The sequence below is a fragment of the Schistocerca cancellata genome, chromosome 9 (assembly GCF_023864275.1).
Source record: "Schistocerca cancellata isolate TAMUIC-IGC-003103 chromosome 9, iqSchCanc2.1, whole genome shotgun sequence".
NCBI classification, from domain to species: domain Eukaryota; kingdom Metazoa; phylum Arthropoda; class Insecta; order Orthoptera; family Acrididae; genus Schistocerca; species Schistocerca cancellata.
The window spans coordinates 160,315,909-160,336,955 of record NC_064634.1 but is presented as its reverse complement, the minus strand read 5'-3'; positions in this window follow the sequence as shown (position 1 = coordinate 160,336,955).

Sequence of the window (21,047 nt, the reverse complement as noted above, 5' to 3'; positions counted from 1 at the left end):
GTATTTGTATTAATGCCTGAGGACATGTACAGAGCAACATTACATCGGTATTTACTTCATTTGCAGACCAAAAATTATAGCTATTAAGAGTAGTATGTTCTTAGGTTGGTTAGTATCTTCAAGTACACGGGCATGAGAAAGAGATTAAGTGGGTAGAGCATAGAGCACGGTGACGCTCGTTTCTGGAACCGAGATTAGAGAAATTAGAGAACTAAGTTTACACCTTTATTGTACGCTCTTAAGATTGTACAATGTATTATTTAAGTAAAAAACTTGCACCCAGAGGACACTTCACACAATCGAACAAAAACCTCTACCGGGCTTGCGAAGGTGGTTGGTGGGAGCTCTGAACGCCCAATTTTCAGTGTAGTACAAAGTTTCAAAAACTGGTTTCAAATTGCTGATATTGTCTAACGTAGTATGTAGGGCTATTTTTTAATTTTTAAAAACATGGTTTCTAAGAAAATGGGCCATTCTGCATTTTTCGACAGACAAGTAGTCATAAAAAAAGTGCACCAAAAATCGAAATTAAACTATATCGCAAAAATACTATGCAAAACTACTGACTCATAAGTTACAAAAGGGTATAATGTAATTGCATATGTATTCGTGATTTACAGCACCTGCCAACTTAAAAAATCTATTGAAAAAACAAGCGTCTACACTTTCTATTTGTGTTTTTTACTATTGAACCTGTAATCGCAATGCCAGCACCGAACAGCTGGCGTTTTTCTTTTTTTTTTTTTTTCACTGCTGTCGACACACTCTCAATTCGAAGGACTTGTACCGATTAAACGGCTCCTACGTACCATTCGAAGCATTTTTTGCTCGATTGGAATTACTTGTCGAACCTTTCCTATCAGTATAAATACCTCTGCTTGTATTTTTAAGCACTCGCGTTTTACTTCATACAAAAAATAAGCGAAACAACAAGTTAAGCAGACGAGAGACAAGCACGTGCTTTCAGACTGTTTACCATAAACGAATCATGTTACAAAGAAAAATACTGTTGAGAATCGTATTTTAGTTGACGCTAATGCTCTCTGTGATAATATACGAAACTAACAGCTCGCCAATTCCGTTCGTAACTACACTGAACAGCAAATGAAACTCATATAGCTACGCGTATTGAATTACAGACATACCTAGACAGGCAGAATACAGCTCTTGCGGTCGTGAACGCCTATAGAACACTCCAATATGGGTTGCTTCCGATCTCCGTCGTCTTCTGTATGTTTACTGCGTGTGGGAGTGTCTGGCGCAGTTGCACAGTTGTTAGATCGGTTACTGCTACTACAATGGCAGGTTATCAAGATTTAAGTGAGTTTGAATGTGGTTATAATATGCGCACGAGTGATGGGACACAGCATCTCCGAGGTAGCGATGAAGAGGCGATTTTCCGGTACGACCATTTTAAGAGTGTACCGTGAATATCGGGAATCCGGTAAAACACCAAATTTCCGATATCGCTGCGGCCGGAAAAAAGATCCTGCAAGAACGGGACCAACGACGACTGAAGAGAATCGTTCAGCGTGACAGAAGTGCATCTCTTCCGCAAACTGCTGCAGATTTCAATGATGGGCCATCAACAAGTGTCAGTGTGCGAACCATTCAACGAAACACATCGATATGGGCTTTCGGAGCCCTGGATAACTGCAGGACACAAAACTTTACGCCTCGCCTGGAGCCTACAACACCGATTTCATACTGTTTATGACTGGAAACGTGTTGGTCGGACGAGTCTCGTTTCAAATTGTATCGAGCAGATGGACTTGTATGAGTATGGAGACGACCTCACGAATCCATGGACTCTGCATGTCAGCAGGGGACTGTTGAACCTGGCGGAGGGTCTGTGACGGTATGAAGAGTGTGTGCTGTTGGAGTAATATGGGACCATTGATACCTACAGATATGACTCTGACAGGTGGCACGTATGTAAGCATCCTGTCTGATCACCTGCATCCATTCATATCCATAGTGCATTCCGACGGACTCAGGGAATTCCAGCAGGATAATGCTACACCCAACAGGTCCAGGAACACTTTTCCGAGTTTAAGCACTTCCGCTGCCCACCAAATTCCCCAGACATGAACATTATTGAGCGTATCTGGGATGCCTCGGAACGTGCTGTTCAGAAGAGATCTCCAGCGCATCGTACTCTGCAGGATTCATGGTATCGGACCCCTCAAGCACTACTTCAGACATTAGTCAAGTCCATGCCACGTCACGTTGCGGCACGTTGAAGCATCTCCTTGGAAAAATTAATGAATTCCTGTGCTGATAAAACTCTTTCGTTATTTGATTTTCAAGCAGCTGAGCAAAACTGAACGTACTTAGACATTTCGCTCTTTACTTATTCTGATCAACACTAAACTGACACACAATATTTTTAGCACAACGCAATCTGACTTTCAATAATCCCTAAAAAATAATGGCCCTGACTAACAATAACCTATACCTTTCATGAATCACTTACCTAACAAAAATCTTCGTTACTCGAACTACTGCAATACAGCGAGCGCCAAGACTGCCAGCTAAATAAAAGATTCTAACTACTGAAGGCACTAACTACTGATAGGCATAGTTAGCAAAAGAAAGATTTTGATAGAGAACAAACAATGTATTTACCTTAATAGTGTTCAAAATTCATTACATATATCAGTCCATGATATCCAATATTACAAATTTACTCTTCCTGATGGACACACGTCCAGATCGTCCGCTCTCAAAACTCCGCCATCTCTCTCCCCGCCGGCCGGTGTGGCTGAGCCGTTCTAGGCGCTTCAGTCTAGAACCGCGCGACCGCTACGGTCGCAGGTTCGAATCCTGCCTCGGGCATGGATGTGTGTGATGTCCTTAGGTTAGTTAGGTTTAAGTAGTTCTAAGTTCTAGGGGACTGATGACCGCAGATGTTAAGTCCCATAGCGCTCAGAGCCATTTGAACCTTTTTTTTTTCTTTTTCTCTCTCCCCACATCCACCACTGCTGGCGGCTCACCTCCAACTGCACAACGTTACGCGCTGTTCACACCCAACTGCCCAACACAACAATGGCGAGTATTCCAACAATGGCAACCAGCCACAGACTGCACACAGCACAGCTAGTGATTTTCCAAAGACCTTGTAAAAAATAACTAGACTCACTGATGGCGCTGCAGTCGCGGGATAATTTGAACTTTCGGCTGGACGCCATTATAGTGGTAGTAGTCTGATGTGTTGTGTAGTACTGTTGTTTATGAAGACCCTGATTCAACGTTGTATATTTGTTGGGGCGTACATACAGTATTTGTTACTCGTAATTCTACTGTCTGTACGTTCCAATCAAAAGAAGTACAATGGTGAAGAGTTGTGCAGCGATTAATTGTACAAATAAATTCGAGAAAGGAACGAATATTACATTTCACAGGTATGTGGATATTTTAAGTTATTTCGTATGTCAGTGCACTTGCTTAGTAAATGTTTTTGTAACACGGTATTAGCATAATGTCTGTGCATATATTTGCAGGTTTCCTTTCTCAAAACCACAACTGTTACAAAAATGGTTACACGCTGTCAGGAGGCAATATTTCCGACCGACAGAATACCATTTTATATGTTCCGATCATTTTGAAGAAAGTTGTTTCCTTGAAAATTACGTAAATCGCAGAAAGCTGAAAGATGATGCTGTTCCATCCATGTTTCGTTTTCCAGACCATATACAGCAGAAGATAAATTTTTCTTTGTGAACCACATTTTAACTGTAAAAGTGCCGGCCGCGGTGGTCTAGCGGTTCTGGCGCTGCAGTCCGGAACCGCGGGACTGCTACGGTCGCAGGTTCGAATCCTGCCTCGGGCATGGGTGTGTGTGATGTCCTTAGGTTAGTTAGGTTTAAGTAGTTCTAAGTTCTAGGGGACTTATGACCTAAGATGTTGAGTCCCATAGTGCTCAGAGCCATTTGAACCATTTGAACTGTAAAAGTTGAGTTGCAAGCAACACGAAATTTGAGTTAGCAGGCTTTTTATCGTTATAAAATGCAACTGAATGTGTGTAATTGTAATCTGATTTCACAACTTCTCTCGATGGAACAGTTGTTGAGTTTTATTTATTATATGAAAAAACCACACATATAAACTGAAGTGTACATCTTCGAAAGTAAATATTGTGACTAATGCGATACTGGATGCCTGCCTGAAGTCTTGTTTGTTGTAGCTGGCTGATCGGTAGTGTTTTCATGGTCTAGGTTAGGTTGAAACTTGATAATTTGGTCGTGAGTTGCCAAAGCACTACGCCATATATAACGCACTTTTCGTCATAAAATCTAAAGCAAGGTAGAGTCAGAAAATATCTATTAACATAGTGGGCAAATCTTAAGAGTATTTTGATGCATTTTGCGTACATCTATCGTAAATGAACTACGAAAAATGCTAGGGGTCCAGTGCATAACTTTTAGCTACGGCAGATTCCATGTACTACGTAACATAAATTCATAAACAGTGACTAGTTGCTGTTTGTTCATAAATTTAAAACTATATTGTAGTAACGTATTTAAATGAGGCATTATGTTTGTGACCTAACTCTAGGGAAGGCATTTTATAACCGAAAGCGATGTATAAACATTCGAAATCCGCGCGTCAGTTTACCACTCTAATGGCCGCCGGCCAGCTATTCAATTTGTCCGCTCTTCACAGTCGACCACTCGTGCGGTTGTGGGGGCCTGTGATTTTCATACAGAGCGCTACGTGGCGTTACCAACATAAAAACTTAAACAGCCTACTTACAACGTCTGCGTGCTCGCTGTGGCCTACACGATATTAGGGAGGTGTACCAGGTACTTTGGCTCTTCAGTGCATTACACTGTCGTATTATATCGGCTGCGTCATCCCTACATGCAGTATTTTAATATTTATGGCACACTTTATATGAATCACTCTTAAAAGTAGGCTATCTAAGAAACATTTTAAACCAATAAAAATATTACCCTAAAAAAAATTTCTGAACTGGTCTATTCTCTTAATGGTTATGTTGTCTTGGGCACGTGGACGCAAAGCTATTAGTTCATACTGATAGGCGTAGTCCACATAGTGCAGCTACGGAAGTGCAGAAAACATCAGGTACTAAATCATATGATGTATTTGCGGGGAGACTATTAGACACAGAGAAAAAAGAACTAACTCGCAGGTGTGAGTATATATTAAGAGATCAATGACCACACTATCTGCACTTACACCCTTAACACCTTTCATTCCGTGTCACCTTAAGGTTTTTCCAGCGTATCAGCTGTTTGTATTGCTTACGGCTGTTTGTATGGCACCTGTCTGGACACCGAGAACAATACAAACGACTTACACTCATTAGCCAGAAATATCATGGCTACATGCCTAATAGCCGGTATGTCCACTTTTGGCGACACGTCGTGGCATTGAAGCAATGGGGAATTGATACGTCGCTGGAGGGAGTTGGTACCACATTTGTACACACAAGTGACCTAATTTCCGCATATTCTGCGGAGGGGACGATGAACTCTGACGGCACGTTCGATCGGGTTCATATCTGGCGATTTGTGGAGACAGCACATCAATTGGAACTCACCACTGTGTTCCTCGATCGACTCCATCACACTCTTGGCTTTGTGACATGACGCATTACCTTGTTAAAAAATGACACTGCCGTCGGGAAACATGATCTTCATGAAGGAGTGAACGTTATCTGCAACCAGTGTACGATACTCCTTTGCCATCATAGTGCCTTTCAGGAGCTCAACTGGACCCATCGATGCCCAGCCGGTTTCTCTCTGTCACGCAGTACAGGTGTCAAGGAGCTGTTCCCCTGGAAGACCACAGATTCGCGTCATTCCATCGGCATGATGAAGAAGCTACCGGGATTCAGCAGACCATGCCGCTGCACCAAAACTTCCAGGCAGACGGAAAACGAAGTGATAGTCTAAGGGTTATGTTTCTTTACCGATTCAGGTCCGAAACTCTTAAAATTTAACAGAGTTAATTCATCAGCACAAATATAAAATTGTCAGGTTCACTTGGATCAGGTTGGGCTTTTAATTTCGTTGTCAGGTTACACTTATAATGACACATATCAAAAAGAGTTTTGCATCACCCCGGTTCCCAGAACTCGTGAAGACAGACGTTGACAGTGCATGTTGTATCACAGACACGGTCCCTTTGACTGTTCAGAGATGTCACTAAACTCGCCCAGAGATGTAAACAACCATGCATGATCAGCGCCTGTTAGACGGAGGGGCTCCGAAAGCCGATCAGTTCCACTCATTTCATCAGAAAAAAACATACACGGCTCGTGTTGTCTGTAGTTCAACCATGCCTAGACGGTGAATACCGCGGTTCCATCTCGTCCGCGTCTTACTTTGTGCCAGGAATGGCTCTCAACAAGGAAAGTGTCCCGGCGTCTCGGAGTGAACAAAAGCTGTGTTGTCCAGACATGGAAGAGATACACAGAGACAGGAAGCGTCGATGACATGCTTCGCTCAAGCCGCGAAAGAGCTACTACTGCAGTGCATGACCGCTATCTACGGCTTATGGCTCGGAGAACCCTGACAGCAACTCCACCATGTTGAATAATGCTTTTCGTGCAGCCACAGAACGTCTGGTTATGACTCAAACTGTGCGCAATAGGCTGCATGGCGCGCAACTTCACTCCCGACTTCCATGGCGAGGTCCATCTTTGCAACCACGACACCATGCAGCGCGGTACAGAGGCCCAAACAACATGGACCGCTGAGGATTGGCATCGCATTCTCTTCAGCGATGACTGTCGCATATGCCTTAAACCGGACAATCGTCGGAGACGTGTTTGGAGGCAATCCGGTCACTCCAGCGAGTGTAGCATGGTGGAGATTCCCTACTGTTTCGGGGTGGCATTTTGTGGGGCCGACGTACGCCGCTGGGAGGCATGGAAGGCGCCGTAACGGCTGTACGATACGTGATTGCCATCCTCCGACCGAAAGCGAAACCATATCGGCAGCATATTGGCGAGACATTCGTCTTCATGCACGACAATTCGCGCCCCCATCGTGCACATCTTGTGAGTGACTTCCTTCAGGATAACGACATCGTTCGACTAGAGTGGCCAGCATGTTCGCCAAACATGAACCCTGTCGAACATGCCTGCAATAGATTGAAAAGGGCTGTTTATGGACGGCGTGATCCACGAACTACTCTGAGGGATGTACAGCGAATTGCCGTTGAGGAGTGGGACAATCTGGACCAACAGGTGTTGATGAACTTGTGGATAGCATGCCACGACGAATATAGCCATGCATCAATGCAAGAGACGTGCTACTGGTATTAGAGGTATCGGTGTGTACAGCAATTTGGACCACCGCCTCTGAAGGTCTCGTTGTATGGTGGAACAACATGCAATGTGTGGTTTTCATGAGCAACACAAAGGGCGGAAATGATGTTTATGTTGATCTCCATTCCAATTTTCTGTACAGGTTCCGGAACTCTCGAAACCGAGGTGACGTAAAACTTTTTTTTGATGTGTGTTGATTAAAAAGTAATTCATTATGATTTACACAAAAACTTCATAACTATGATTCCAAGACTTTTTTCTGTGTAAAATTTTACTGGAAACCCCTACAGCTATTATACGAGTATAAATTGACGGTGCTGACGATTGCACGACAAATCTGAAACTTACGTTGCAATGGTCTTTATAACCTCATATTCAACAGAAACCTAAATGATAATGACAAAGAAGTCAGGAGTCATTTTTAAGTTACTAAATCACCGTTCAGTGAGAATTGTTATGAGAATTGTTATGACCAGTACCAGGCACTGTCTTCCGAAGCCTGATATAATACTGGTGTAATACTGGTGATTAACATGCACCGCACACAGAGTGTGGTTGAGTAACACGAGGTGTCATTCCTTGCGGTGGGTGGGAAGTGTTGATGGGACGTGAGACAGGAGCGAAATGCAGTATATCACCTCTTCTAACCTTCAATGAGCCAGGAGGAAACAGGTGTGGCGATGTTAGAAATGTATTCGCGACTATTACTTTGCACGTAGGCTTTTGAAAAGATTTGGCATGCGTTCAAAATGTTCAAAATCGCATATCAAAGTTGCTTACTGTCTATAATAATGGAATAATAATAATTAGAGTACAGCATATAACGAGCTAAAAAGCACACAACTAGATGGTAATTCGTTGCAAAAAGCTCAATGAAGTTATCGGGAATTCATACAATGACAAATGTCTTCGGGCTGCTGTGTAGAAACGTCACCTTTATGATAAACATATTTTGCAAATCGGTTATTGCATAATGCTTTTCCATTGCTGATGTTGCAACGAAGAACACTGTAACTTCCATCTTGAGGTAAATATGGAACGTACTTTCTCTGAATTGACAAACGCTACACATTGATCCTATAATCATCTTCTTCAACATAATCATCATCATCATCATCGTCATCATCAACAGCAATAACAACAATAACAACAACAAGGTAAAAACCATATCTAGTTTGTTCCATCCTCCAGTATTTTCCTGTGGCCATCTTTTCTTTGGTCCATCTATCTTATTTTATGTAATGCAGCAGTGATTTTTGTGTATGGTTTCTTGCATTGTTATTACATGCTTTTTTCATTTGTTCCTCTACTATACTATTTCAGCATTAAAAATAAATATGTAAATTCTTTCCTAATAATATCTTCCTATCTAGCAATGTGTAACGAGCCGCTGTTCTGAAAGTCTCATCTCTGAACTTTCATGCTTTGATAATATACACTGAAGCGCCAAAGAAGCTGGTATAGGCTTGCGTATTCAGAGACAGAGACATGTAAACAGACAGAATATGGCGTTTCGGTCGGCAATGTCTATCTAAGACAAGTGTCTGGCGCAGTTATCAGATCGGTTACTGCTGCTACAATGGCGGGTTATCAAGATTTAAGTGAGTTTAAAGGTGGTGTTATAGTCGGCGCACGAGCGATGGGACGCGGCATCTCCGATGTGACAATGAAGTGGGGAATTTCCCGTACGACTATTTCACGAGTGTACCATAATATCAGGAATTCGATAAAACTTCAAATCTCCGACATCGCTGCGGCCGGAAAATGATCCTGCAAGAACGGGATGAACGACGACAGAAGAGAATCGTTCAACGTGACAGAAGTGCAACCCTTCCGCAAATTGCTGAAGATTTCAAGGCTGGGCCATCAACAAGTGTCAACGTGCGGATCATTCAACGAAACATCGTCGATATGGGTTTTCGGAGCCGAAGGCCCACTCTCCCACTTTTGATGACTGCACGACACAAGCTTTACGCCTCTCCTAGGCCCGTCAACACAGACTTCTCACTGTAGATGACTGGAAACGTGTTGGCTGGTCGGACGAGTCTCGTTTCAAATTGTATCGAGCAGCTGGACGTGTACGGGTATGGAGACAACCTCATGGATTCATGGACCCTGGATGTCAGCAGAGGACTGTGCAGACTGGTGGAGACTCTGTAATGATGTGAGGCACGTGCAGTTGGAGTGCTACGGGACCTTTGATGCATCTAGATACGACTCTGACAGGTGACACGTACGTAAGCATCCTGTCTGATCACCTGTATCCATTCATGTCCATTGTGCATTCCGACGGACTTCGGCAGTTCCAGCCGGGCAATGCGAGACCCCACCCGTCCATAATTGCTACAGGGTGGCTCCAGGAACACACTACTGATTTTAAACATTTCCGCTTACCACGAAACTCCCCTGACATGAACATTATTGAGCATATCTGGGATGCCTTGCAAGGTGCTGTTCAGAAAGATCTCCACCTCATAGTACTCTTACGGATTTATGGACAACCGTGCAGGAATTATGGCGTCAATTTTCTTAGCTCTAGTAAATTTTGCGTCACGTTATCAGGTCCTCGTCTCGTGTCTTCCACCGGTTTTTAATATCAGCGGCTGAAGGTCTTGAGTACGTGCTTGACTAACAGCACCGTCAAAACAATATTGGTAATATTCAGTAGTGCTAGCCGCAAAGCGACTCATAATTTCTACAGTATTTAGACAAATCTCACATACACTTGTCAGGTGTGACTGTACAAATAAAGCACGCCATGTTGTGATGCTGCCAGGAATAGCCAACTATTATCGCAATTGGTTACAATTACGTTAATTGGTGATTAACATGCCTTTGAGACTACCAATTATATTAGTTAAATATTATACAGACTGATACACAACCTTATGTGTGTTGCGAGGGTGAACAGCAATAACTCTCAGGTACACAGGTATTATCAGTAAATTTTTCTGGTCGTAATAATTACAATCAGTTCAGTTAGTAATATTTGCCAAGACAGCGATTTCCGTTGTGAAGGCGCCCTTTGCGCTAACTTTGAACGGTCTTGCCAGAGAAGTAGTTCTGGTCGTTAGATGACGTAAGTGTCTAGCACCCTAACACCACTAAACAGAGATATTGCACTGCCTGTTAGAAGAATGATACAATGTTCGTTCGGACATTTACGCATGTCCGAAGGAACAGGCACTGCGACTATTACAACCGTTATGAGAGACATGAAATGTATTCGCAGTTGCGATTACGAACAACCGTCAGCTGTACAAGAGAATGAGGACAATGACAATTTGTGCCGTACTGGGACTCGAACCCGGATTTCCCGCTTTGCGCGAGCGTTTGCCTTAATAGCATTGGCTATCCGTGCACGACTCATGCCACACCCAAACCTCAGTATGTCGTCGTTACTGCGTCACAACCCGTACTCGTACACACGTTACGTAATTCCGTACAGGGGAGGAAAAATCGCTGCCTGATATAAATACGACATTGCAGCATGGACGAAGGAACGTATCACCGTTCTCCTTAACAACACAGGCGCTGCAATAGCGAATTCATCCGCCGATACCAGGCAGCGACTTTCTATTAAGTGTCCTCCCCTGTACGGGAGTTACATAATGTGTGTATGGGTACAGGTGGGACGCAGGAACGATGACATATGGAAGTTTGGGTCTGGCCGTGAGATGTGCACGGATAACCAAAGCGGTTAAGATGACCGCTTACATAAAGTGGAGAACCCGGGTTCGAGTCTCGGTTTGGCACAAATTTTGACTGTTTTCATTTCTTTATATGAATGATGGCTTTTTGTATTCGCAGCTGCGAATACATTTCATGTAACTAAACAACCAGCCCAAAACGGTGCAAATGAGCACAGTTGCTCCGGCTATGAAAAGTACAGGCCTCTGTGCCGTCGCCTATTTTCTTACACACAGGCGCTCTGCCATCAAAGCGTGTTTCTTCGGATTATGTGGTCCTACCGTTCAGGCACCATGTGAGACAGTTTGACTGAGTGCTAGAGGCACCAGAACAGACCATAATACATTGCTGGTTAGTCAGACAGTTAATGATCTGTATCGCTCTCGCCCGCTCTCAACTACGTGTTATGTTTATTCAGTTCATGCATGTCTTCTGTTTAATTATATGTGTTGCTTTCCTCGATTGACTGTTCCAGGTTCAGTGGTAACTGTATAGCATCGAGGAACTTCTACCACCTATTCAGTCGTGTGAGCTTCGTTGCAAATGCACTGACAGAAAAAAATCGTAGCACCAAGAATTAACTAATGTAGAGTAGTGAAAATTCGCGAATACATTTGTCTATTTAAGTGATTAACAGTGCAATATCGCATGTTAAGGTATGCGCGAAATAAGCCACTGCAAATGTGAAATGCTGGTGCATTAATAACCAATGTAACCGCCAGAACGTTGAATGCAAGCATCCAAACGTGCATACATTGTGTTGTACAGGGGCCTGATTTCTGTTTGTGGGATGGAGCTCCATGTCTGTTGCACTTGGTCGGTTAGTACAGGGCAGTTAATGCCGTTTGTGGATGACGCTGGAGCTGTCCTCCGATAATGTCCCATATGTACTCGATTGGAGTGGTGGTCGGGCAGGTCAAGGCAACATGTCGACAGTCTGTAGAGTATGTTGGGCTACAAAAGCAGTATGTGTTGGGAAAAAAACCTGGAAAGCTGTCCATGAATGGCAGCATTGGTCGAATCACCAGACGTACAAATTTGAAGATAGGGTGCGTGGGATAACCACGAGAGTGCTTCTGCTGTCATACGAAATCGCACTCCAGATCATAGCTCCAGGTGCAGGTCCAGTGTGTCCAGCACTGCTGGACTTTGCATCTGCTGCAGAAATTTGAACAGCAGTTGGCACCATAGTGACACAATGAACTGTTTAAAATCGGTTACTTCAAAGACAGCTCCGAGTCAGCTCTATAGCGTTCATTCCACTGATCCCAAAACCATGTCATTTGCGACTTCATGAAGTCAAGCGAGAGTTCATTGGAGGGTAGGGTGGAGGTCTGTTGTGTGTTCTGAAAACTGGTTCTGCTTCGGTGCCAGTGATGGTCGTGTACTGGTTTGGAGGCCAGTTGTAGGCCTGCTATGCGTCGAACACAATGATGTTCCCTCTTGGTAGCGCCACGTGGATGTCTGGAGTCCGGTCTTCTTGCGACCGTACATTCCCCTGACCGCCGTTGGCAGCAGTCATGTGCAGTGGCTACATTCCTGCCAAGGATTTCTTCAGTATCACAGAAGGAACATCCTGCTTCTCGTAGCCCTACGACCTTGTTCTTATTCAATGATGGTTGATAATGGGGTCTTTGTCGCCTTAAAGGCACTCCTGACTAACATCAACTCACCATGTCAACTATCTAAGACAACTGACGCTCGCCGGCTCCTGTGGCCGAGTGGTTCTAGGCGCTTCAGTCTGGAACCGCGCTGCTGCTACGATCGCAGGTTCGAATCCTGCCTCGAGCCTGGGTGTGTGTGACTCCTTAGGTTGTTAGGTTTAACTAGTCGTAAGTCTACGTGACTGATGACCTCAGATATTAAGTCCCATAGTGCTTAGAGCCATTTGAACCATTTTGAACTAACGTTCACTACCGTTACGACGTGTATTTAAAGCAAGCCTGATGAGCATCCTCTTAGGCGCTACTAACGCCACTCTTATGTGACTGGCGCGAAACTGAAAGTCATCATCTCTCAGATCTAGATACACGCCTACCAACTTTGGTTTATGTCGTACAACTCCATTTTGGTGTTGCGATTTTTTTCCGTCAATATATACATTGTAAGTCTTTATCATACAGATTTAACAGAGTCTATAGCTGACTTTGCATGGGGGCTTATTTAAAATAAATAGGAATGCAATGCAAATACTTTTTAATTTTCTGTCGCTGTATGTCCGATTACGCTGTTTCGTAAACGGCTGGCCCTGACTAGTATTATTACGCAATCTGACTGCATGAAACAACAACAAAGAATGAAAAGAAAATTTCAGTTAATACAATTAATTAATTAAGTCCCCAGCAACTATAAAATCTACGAAGCCAACATAGCACAAGTGTAGCTGTTCTGTGTGTGGAAGTATGACTCTACGTACACATCTGGCACGGTTCTTCTTCAACAAGACAAGAAATTTTAAATACCATTTATACTGACGTGATAAAAGAAAATTAGAAATACTATAATTGTGCAAGAAAACCAAAATTACACTCTAATACAAGAACACACGCCAGATGCTTTGTTGACTGAACCTGTAATGACACACTTTTCAGGACACTCAAATAATAAAACAACATAATACTTATTACCTTCATATATATTGACGAAAAGCACTCAGATCATTACAATATCTCCATTGGAATAACATCTGCTATCTCTCCCATCAAATAACTGCATAAAACATGGGACAACACTCTCCACTACCACATCTCACTCTAACTTCAGCTACAAGCAGTGTCCACCACAACTTCTCGGCAAGAACTGCCTGCCGCTACGTCTCAATAAGCACTACCAGTGGAGGCGCCGGAACAATACTCTCTGGCGCGATCTTTGGCGCTGTGGCTCAGTGTAGCCACCTTTCAACTTATTGGTTTGTGCTACCCCTTTCCGTCCTTAATGGACCATCACCCCTGAAGACAAGGTCCGATCACGCCTGCAGTGAGGGAAGAATTCGATGCTTTAGTCATTGTAGGGCAGGGAGCAGGCTAGTGTGTGCTCATTTCCTAGCCGCACAGGTGGGGACGCTGTTTCACGTTTTCACGACGTGCACCGATAAAACTGCTGGCGAGAAAAAGGAAAGGGAGGAAGATTAAGGCCTTATGTCAATGACTAGGTCATGGGCGACGGAGCAGAAATTTGTTTGTCACTCTGTAATTTTTTGTGATCGAAGAAGCATCGAGTACTACAGGTACTACAGGAAACAACAGCATGGAAATATTTTAAAAGTTGCTCTAGGGCGATCCCAACCGTTGCTGAAACAAAAGGGGCTCGTGTTACCTTGAAATCATAGCATACATACGCTCCAAAGGAGGTGACGCTGTTTCTCGCGAACGACCGTTGCAATGCATCCATTATTCGTGCGTTGCCTCATCGTAACACACGAGAAATCGCAAAGCAACACACCTGACTGCTGAATATTCATCAGTGCGGCAATGAAAGGATGGATGTTCATACGGATTCTCTGCGCCATTTTGTAACGTATTCGTGACGAATTTATTTGTAAACGGCTATTCGTACGTTACGGATTACTAACACAGGGCAATCTGCTATCGTAATCTGCTCAGATTAATGACGAGCAGGCTGATTATAATCGACAAAATACGAATCGTTACACAGACGAGGAAGTAATGCTGAAATTGTTCGAGCTTGATGAACATTTTTGGTTGAAACTGGTTGCAACCGGTGTATTGGACATAGGAACTTGAGGTGTCTATATGATGCTCAGCAGCGTATTTGCTGTGTTTTTTTATGGTATCGTATTTTCAATTTTTCGTAATCATCACAGCATGATAGCAATGAATTGTAAGGTGGTTAAGGGTCTTGTGTCCTTGATATTTGTCAGGACTATGCAGGCTTTGGGTTCCTATGGTACAGAAATACGTGAACAGCGAACACCGAGTTGTTAATCTTCACCATTTTATTTCTAAAAGAACAGTTGCAATAACGCGATCGCTGAGCCGATCCATCATAATTGTGTCTGACGACCTACTGCGAATAAATACGAATTTTTGAAGACTCCACACTAGCCGAAAAAGACAAATTCCGCGTCGAAAGCGCTCGCGTTGGAAATAGTTGTGTCCGTGCAGGCAGCCAACGACACGACTCGACTTATTTTGTGCGGAGGCGCCCTGCAAAGTTCGTCAGCATTCCACTATAGCGCCAGCTCGCACTCGTGTGCACACGAGACGGCTGCGTCCCAGCCTGTAACCCTTATACAACTTTGATTTATTTTTAGAAGAAAGGCACTCGTGGTTTCGGATGGTGTGCTTGAAGGGTGGCGTATTTTCTCTATTTTGGTCCACAATCGTTTATCTCTCTACGTTAATCCAACGGAATCTTGTGGTGTTGACCATTGAGCTACGTGAGGCACTAGGCATGCAGAAAAACATGGACAATTTAGGGTTATACATAAGAGAAAAATAGTTATAATTTAATCATACAATGTAAGCTTTCACGGTCGGCTTTAAATGCTCTAAGGCAATTTACTGTACTAGTATTTTTCCTCTTAATGCTGGAGACATCTTCAGAGTGTTTATAGCCTCTGATGCTGCCTCTGACATTAGGAAAGAAGAGCTTACCACAGAAACATGTCTTAGAACCCGGCCTATTGCCACTACAACTAAAATCAGGAAAAAAGTTATAGTTTAATTTTACACTGTTGCAGGTTGAGATTATTGCCTGTACTAGCTAACGACATACTTTCGTCTCTTTGATACCAAAGTCTCAAATTGCGGTTTTTCTGTGCTCATTCCTGCCAGTAAGAAATGGGTGTGATTTCCTAAGGGACCAAACTGCTGAGGTCATCGGTCCACACATCCATGCCCGAGGGAGGACTCGAACCTCCGGCGGGAGGGGCCGCGCAATCAGTGAAACGGCGCCTCTAAGCTCGCGGCCACTCCCCGCGGACCTTACAGTAAGACTCGGAAGAAATGCATTATCCTACTTAACCAGGAAACACCCGATTCTTTAAAGAATGATTTCACGTGTCATATATTTGACTTTAAACATCTAAGCGAAAGAAAGTTTAAAAAAAGGTTTTAAATTATGATTAAAGTCTGTTGCAAGTCACTAAGTGCTCTCATTGTGAAACGCAGTATGAATATGGTCTGAGTAATTTTCTCTCAATTTTAATCAAAAACTAGTTTTTCAAGCATCTAAATGTTTATGAATTCATATCCCTTGAACAGTGTGTCGAACAATGACATAATTTTGCAGGTACATTCAGTAGTATATGTGGATGCTCCTGCATAACGTATTGCGAATAGAGTCGATAGTAAAGAAGTTGTTAATTAAAATGTCATGCCTGATGTTGCAGCTTAACTGCATTAACAGACAAAAGGCAGTAAACGATAAACGTCTTTCCTTTCATCATTTTGTTTGGGTGTCAGAGAGAAAATGTTTCGTGAAAGGTTGAAATTTTGTGCAACGTTTGTTGGAAGCCGCTAATTACTCTCATTTCAAATACTGGATGGATATAGTCCGGCTATTCGTGCGATTTCAGTTACGCCGCCTGGATATAAACAGTTTTTAACTGTAATACTTATCATATTTTGTCAAACTTTTAATGTAAGATTTCATCTCTTAATGAGTAGATTATGACAGCATTTTATATTCTTAAATATGTCCAATAAACAAGCGAAATTTTGAAAATCAAATTTTTCCTCTCCTGAAAGCAGTTAGATATGCAACCTGCAAATCATATTGGGTTCCGTGACAGTAGTTTAATAATATACACTGATGAGCCAAAACATTATGATCAAGTGCTTAATAGCTTGTTTGTCTTTGGAACGAAATACATCATTGATTTTGCGTATCAGTGATCCGACAGTTTGTTGGTAGGTTTGTGAAGATATGTGGCATTAGATGTCTACGCACAGGTGATGTAATTTCCGTAAGCAACGGGCCGCTGATTTTCATACGACGTCCCATAGCCACCTATAGCGGCCCGCAGACGGGTTCCATAGGATTTATATCAGGCGAATTTGGTCGCAGAGATATCAATACGGGCTTCGAGACACGGACAATTATACTACTGAAAGATGACATCGCCGTCAGGGAAGACATCAAGTGTGAAGGGATGCAGGCGGTTCGCAGCTGTCAGTGTGTCTTCGGTTATTACCGCAGGTCCCGTGCAAGCGCAGGAGAATGTGTCCTATAGCATAACAAAGCTCCCGCCAGCCTGCGCCTGCGGCAAGCTGAGCATCTCGAGCCGCCATTCACTTAGATGACGGCGTTAGTGGTAAGGAGCATCGACCTAGTGTAGCTAAAATGTTATTCACCCGAACTGCCGACACGTTTCCACTGATCGACGGTTAGATCCCGATGAGCACGTGGCTACTGCAATGGTAACTGACGATGCCGTTCCGTCAAAATTTGAATTCGTAGGGGTAGTCTGCAGCGGAGCTCCACATCCATTAATGTACACTCCTAGAAATTGAAATAAGAACACCGTGAATTCATTGTCCCAGGAAGGGGAAACTTTATTGACACATTCCTGGGGTCAGATACATCACATGATCACACTGACAGAACCACAGGCACATAGACACAGGCAACAGAGCATGCACAATGTCGGCACTAGTACAGTGTATATCCACCTTTCGCAGCAATGCAGGCTGCTATTCTCCCATGGAGACGATCGTAGAGATGCTGGATGTAGTCCTGTGGAACGGCTTGCCATGCCATTTCCACCTGGCGCCTCAGTTGGACCAGCGTTCGCGCTGGACGTGCAGACCGCGTGAGACGACGCTTCATCCAGTCCCAAACATGCTCAATGGGGGACAGATCCGGAGATCTTGCTGGCCAGGGTAGTTGACTTACACCTTCTAGAGCACGTTGGGTGGCACGGGATACATGCGGACGTGCATTGTCCTGTTGGAACAGCAAGTTCCCTTGCCGGTCTAGGAATGGTAGAACGATGGGTTCGATGACGGTTTGGATGTACCGTGCACTATTCAGTGTCCCCTCGACGATCACCAGTGGTGTACGGCCAGTGTAGGAGATCGCTCCCCACACCATGATGCCGGGTGTTGGCCCTGTGTGCCTCGGTCGTATGCAGTCCTGATTGTGGCGCTCACCTGCACGGCGCCAAACACGCATACGACCATCATTGGCACTAAGGCAGAAGCGATTCTCATCGCTGAAGGCGACACGTCTCCATTCGTCCCTCCATTCACGCCTGTCGCGACACCACTGGAGGCGGGCTGCACGATGTTGGGGCGTGAGCGGAAGACGGCCTAACGGTGTGCGGGACCGTAGCCCAGCTTCATGGAGACGGTTGCGAATGGTCCTCGCCGATACCCCAGGAGCAACAGTGTCCATAATTTGCTGGGAAGTGGCGGTGCGGTCCCCTACGGCACTGCGTAGGATCCTACGGTCTTGGCGTGCATCCGTGCGTCGCTGCGGTCCGGTCCCAGGTCGACGGGCAAGTGCACCTTCCGCCGACCACTGGCGACAACATCGATGTACTGTGGAGACCTCACGCCCCACGTGTTGAGCAATTCGGCGGTACGTCCACCCGACCTCCCGCATGCCCACTATACGCCCTCGCTCAAAGTCCGTCAACTGCACATACGGTTCACGTCCACGCTGTCGCGGCATGCTACCAGTGTTAAAGACTGCGATGGAGCTCCGTATGCCACGGCAAACTGGCTGACACTGACGGCGGCGGTGCACAAATGCTGCGCCATTCGACGGCCAACACCGCGGTTCCTGGTGTGTCCGCTGTGCCGTGCGTGTGATCATTGCTTGTACAGCCCTCTCGCAGTGTCCGGAGCAAGTATGGTGGGTCTGACACACCGGTGTCAATGTGTTCTTTTTTCCATTTCCTGGAGTGTATGATGAACGGTATGCTCCGGAACACTTGTGCGTGCACCAGTATTACGCTCTTTCGGCAGAGTCGCCACAGATCACCATCTATCCTACTTTATAGGGCAGAAAAGCCTCCGATCTTCACTTTCTGTGGACGTCCAACCATTTAGCACCTAGTGGTAGCTTCACTGTCATTCTACCTCTTTCCGTAGAAGCTCGTGACAGTAGCACGTGAACATTCGACCAGCTTTGCCGTTTTCGAGATATTCGTCACAAGCACTGCGCAATAAGAATCTGCTCTTTGTAGAAGTCGCTTATCTCAATGGATTTCCCCATTTGCAGCCCATATCTTCGCTAAGGTGAGCGTCCGTCCGTGTCTGCTTCGCTTACATACTTCTGTTACAGCTTCACGTGCCTGAAACGCCACCAGGTGGCATCCAGTGTCGCATTGGGCAGTGGTCATAATGTTTTTTCGAACAGTACATTGAGAATATTTCTTGAAGTATGTGGAACGAATAGTAAAAACTAATTTTTATTTTAGAATATGTATTTTAATTAAAATCCCTCTTGTAGTTCTGCTGTATTATTTTATAGAAAAAAATATTTTTGTGACTAGAAAGGCATTTAAGAGTGAAAACGTAACATACTAAGAAAGCGTGTGTGAAAAAAAAAATGAGCTGTTTGGACATGTAGTAAGGAGTTCAGAACTGATTAATGGTCTCTCGTTCATGTTGAACAACAGTCATACATAATGTTTTGAAAAAAATTTCCGCCGTTCGACTGTTAATTTTTCATTTATTTTACACAATCATGATTTCGGCTTCATAGCCATTCTCAAGTGGATGCTGAAATGTTAAAATATGTCTGACCTGTCTGTGATACGTTATCGTCGAAAAGCATATTTCTGGTCTTAAAGAACAATTGTCGTATTACAGGATACGAGTACATATCGGCGATACATAATACGGTTGACATTGTGGACAATAAAAACCATTAAAACACTCTATGGCGTATTTAACAGCTAATTATTCCTGTGATATGCATTCGTCACTTCTGTTCAGCAGGCGGAAATTTCTTAAAACACAAAAAAATAAAAATTAAAAAAAAGCTGATTACTACACAACGCCGTTCTTGTGGTCTTCTGGCCTTCAGTTCAAAGACTCATTTGATGAAGTTCTCGATGCTACTCCAGTACGTGCAAGCCCCTTGATGGCCGAATAACTACTACAACCTACATCCCTTTGAACCTGCTTACTGTATTCATTATTTTGCCTCTCTCTACAATTTTTACCCAGCACGCTTCTTTTCGGTACTACACCGACGGTACCTTGATGCCTCAGAATGTGTCCTATTAACCCATCCTTCTTGTAATCAAGTTGTCCCGCAAATTTCTTTTCTCTCTAATTTTATTCAGTACAACTCATCGGTTAAACTTCAGCATTCTTCTGTAGCACTATATTTCAAAAACTCCTCGCTTTCTGTTTAATCGTCCACGTTTTACTTCCGCACAAGACTGTACTCCGCATAAACGCCTTCAGAAAAGATCTAACACATAAATTGATATTCGATGTTAACAGATTTCTCATTTTCAGAAACATGTTCTTGATGTTGCCAGTCTCTATGCGATATCCATGCAGATGTAGATATCCTCTCTACTTCGGTCATCATTAGTTATTTTACAGCCCAAATATAAAAACTCATCTACTACTGTTAGTGTCTTACTTGCTAATCTAATTCCCTCAGCATTACCTGATTTAATTCGATTTCGTTCCATTACCCTTTTCTGCTTTTATTGACGTTCCGGTCCTTTTGTTGACGTTCCGGTCCTTTAACACACTATCCACTCCATTCAACTAATTTTCCACGTCCTTTGCTATCTCTGACAGAATCACGATGCCATAAGCAAACCTCAAAGATTTCATTCCTATCTCATGACCCCAATAAGTTTTACAGACTCTCGAAATTTAATGCAAATTTCAGTGAGAGATGCTTTTAATAATTTCCACAACGAAACTTAGTCTCGAAATCGGGCAGAAAACCGAAAGAGATTCTCGCCATATGGAAAGTACATCATCATCAAGACGCCATCAAGACCTTCACTGCGTGATAACAATGGTGCTATTACTGATGACAGTGCCACTAAAGAAGAATTGCTGAACACAATTTTCTGAAATTACTTTACCGAAGAAGACGAAGTAAATATTCCAGA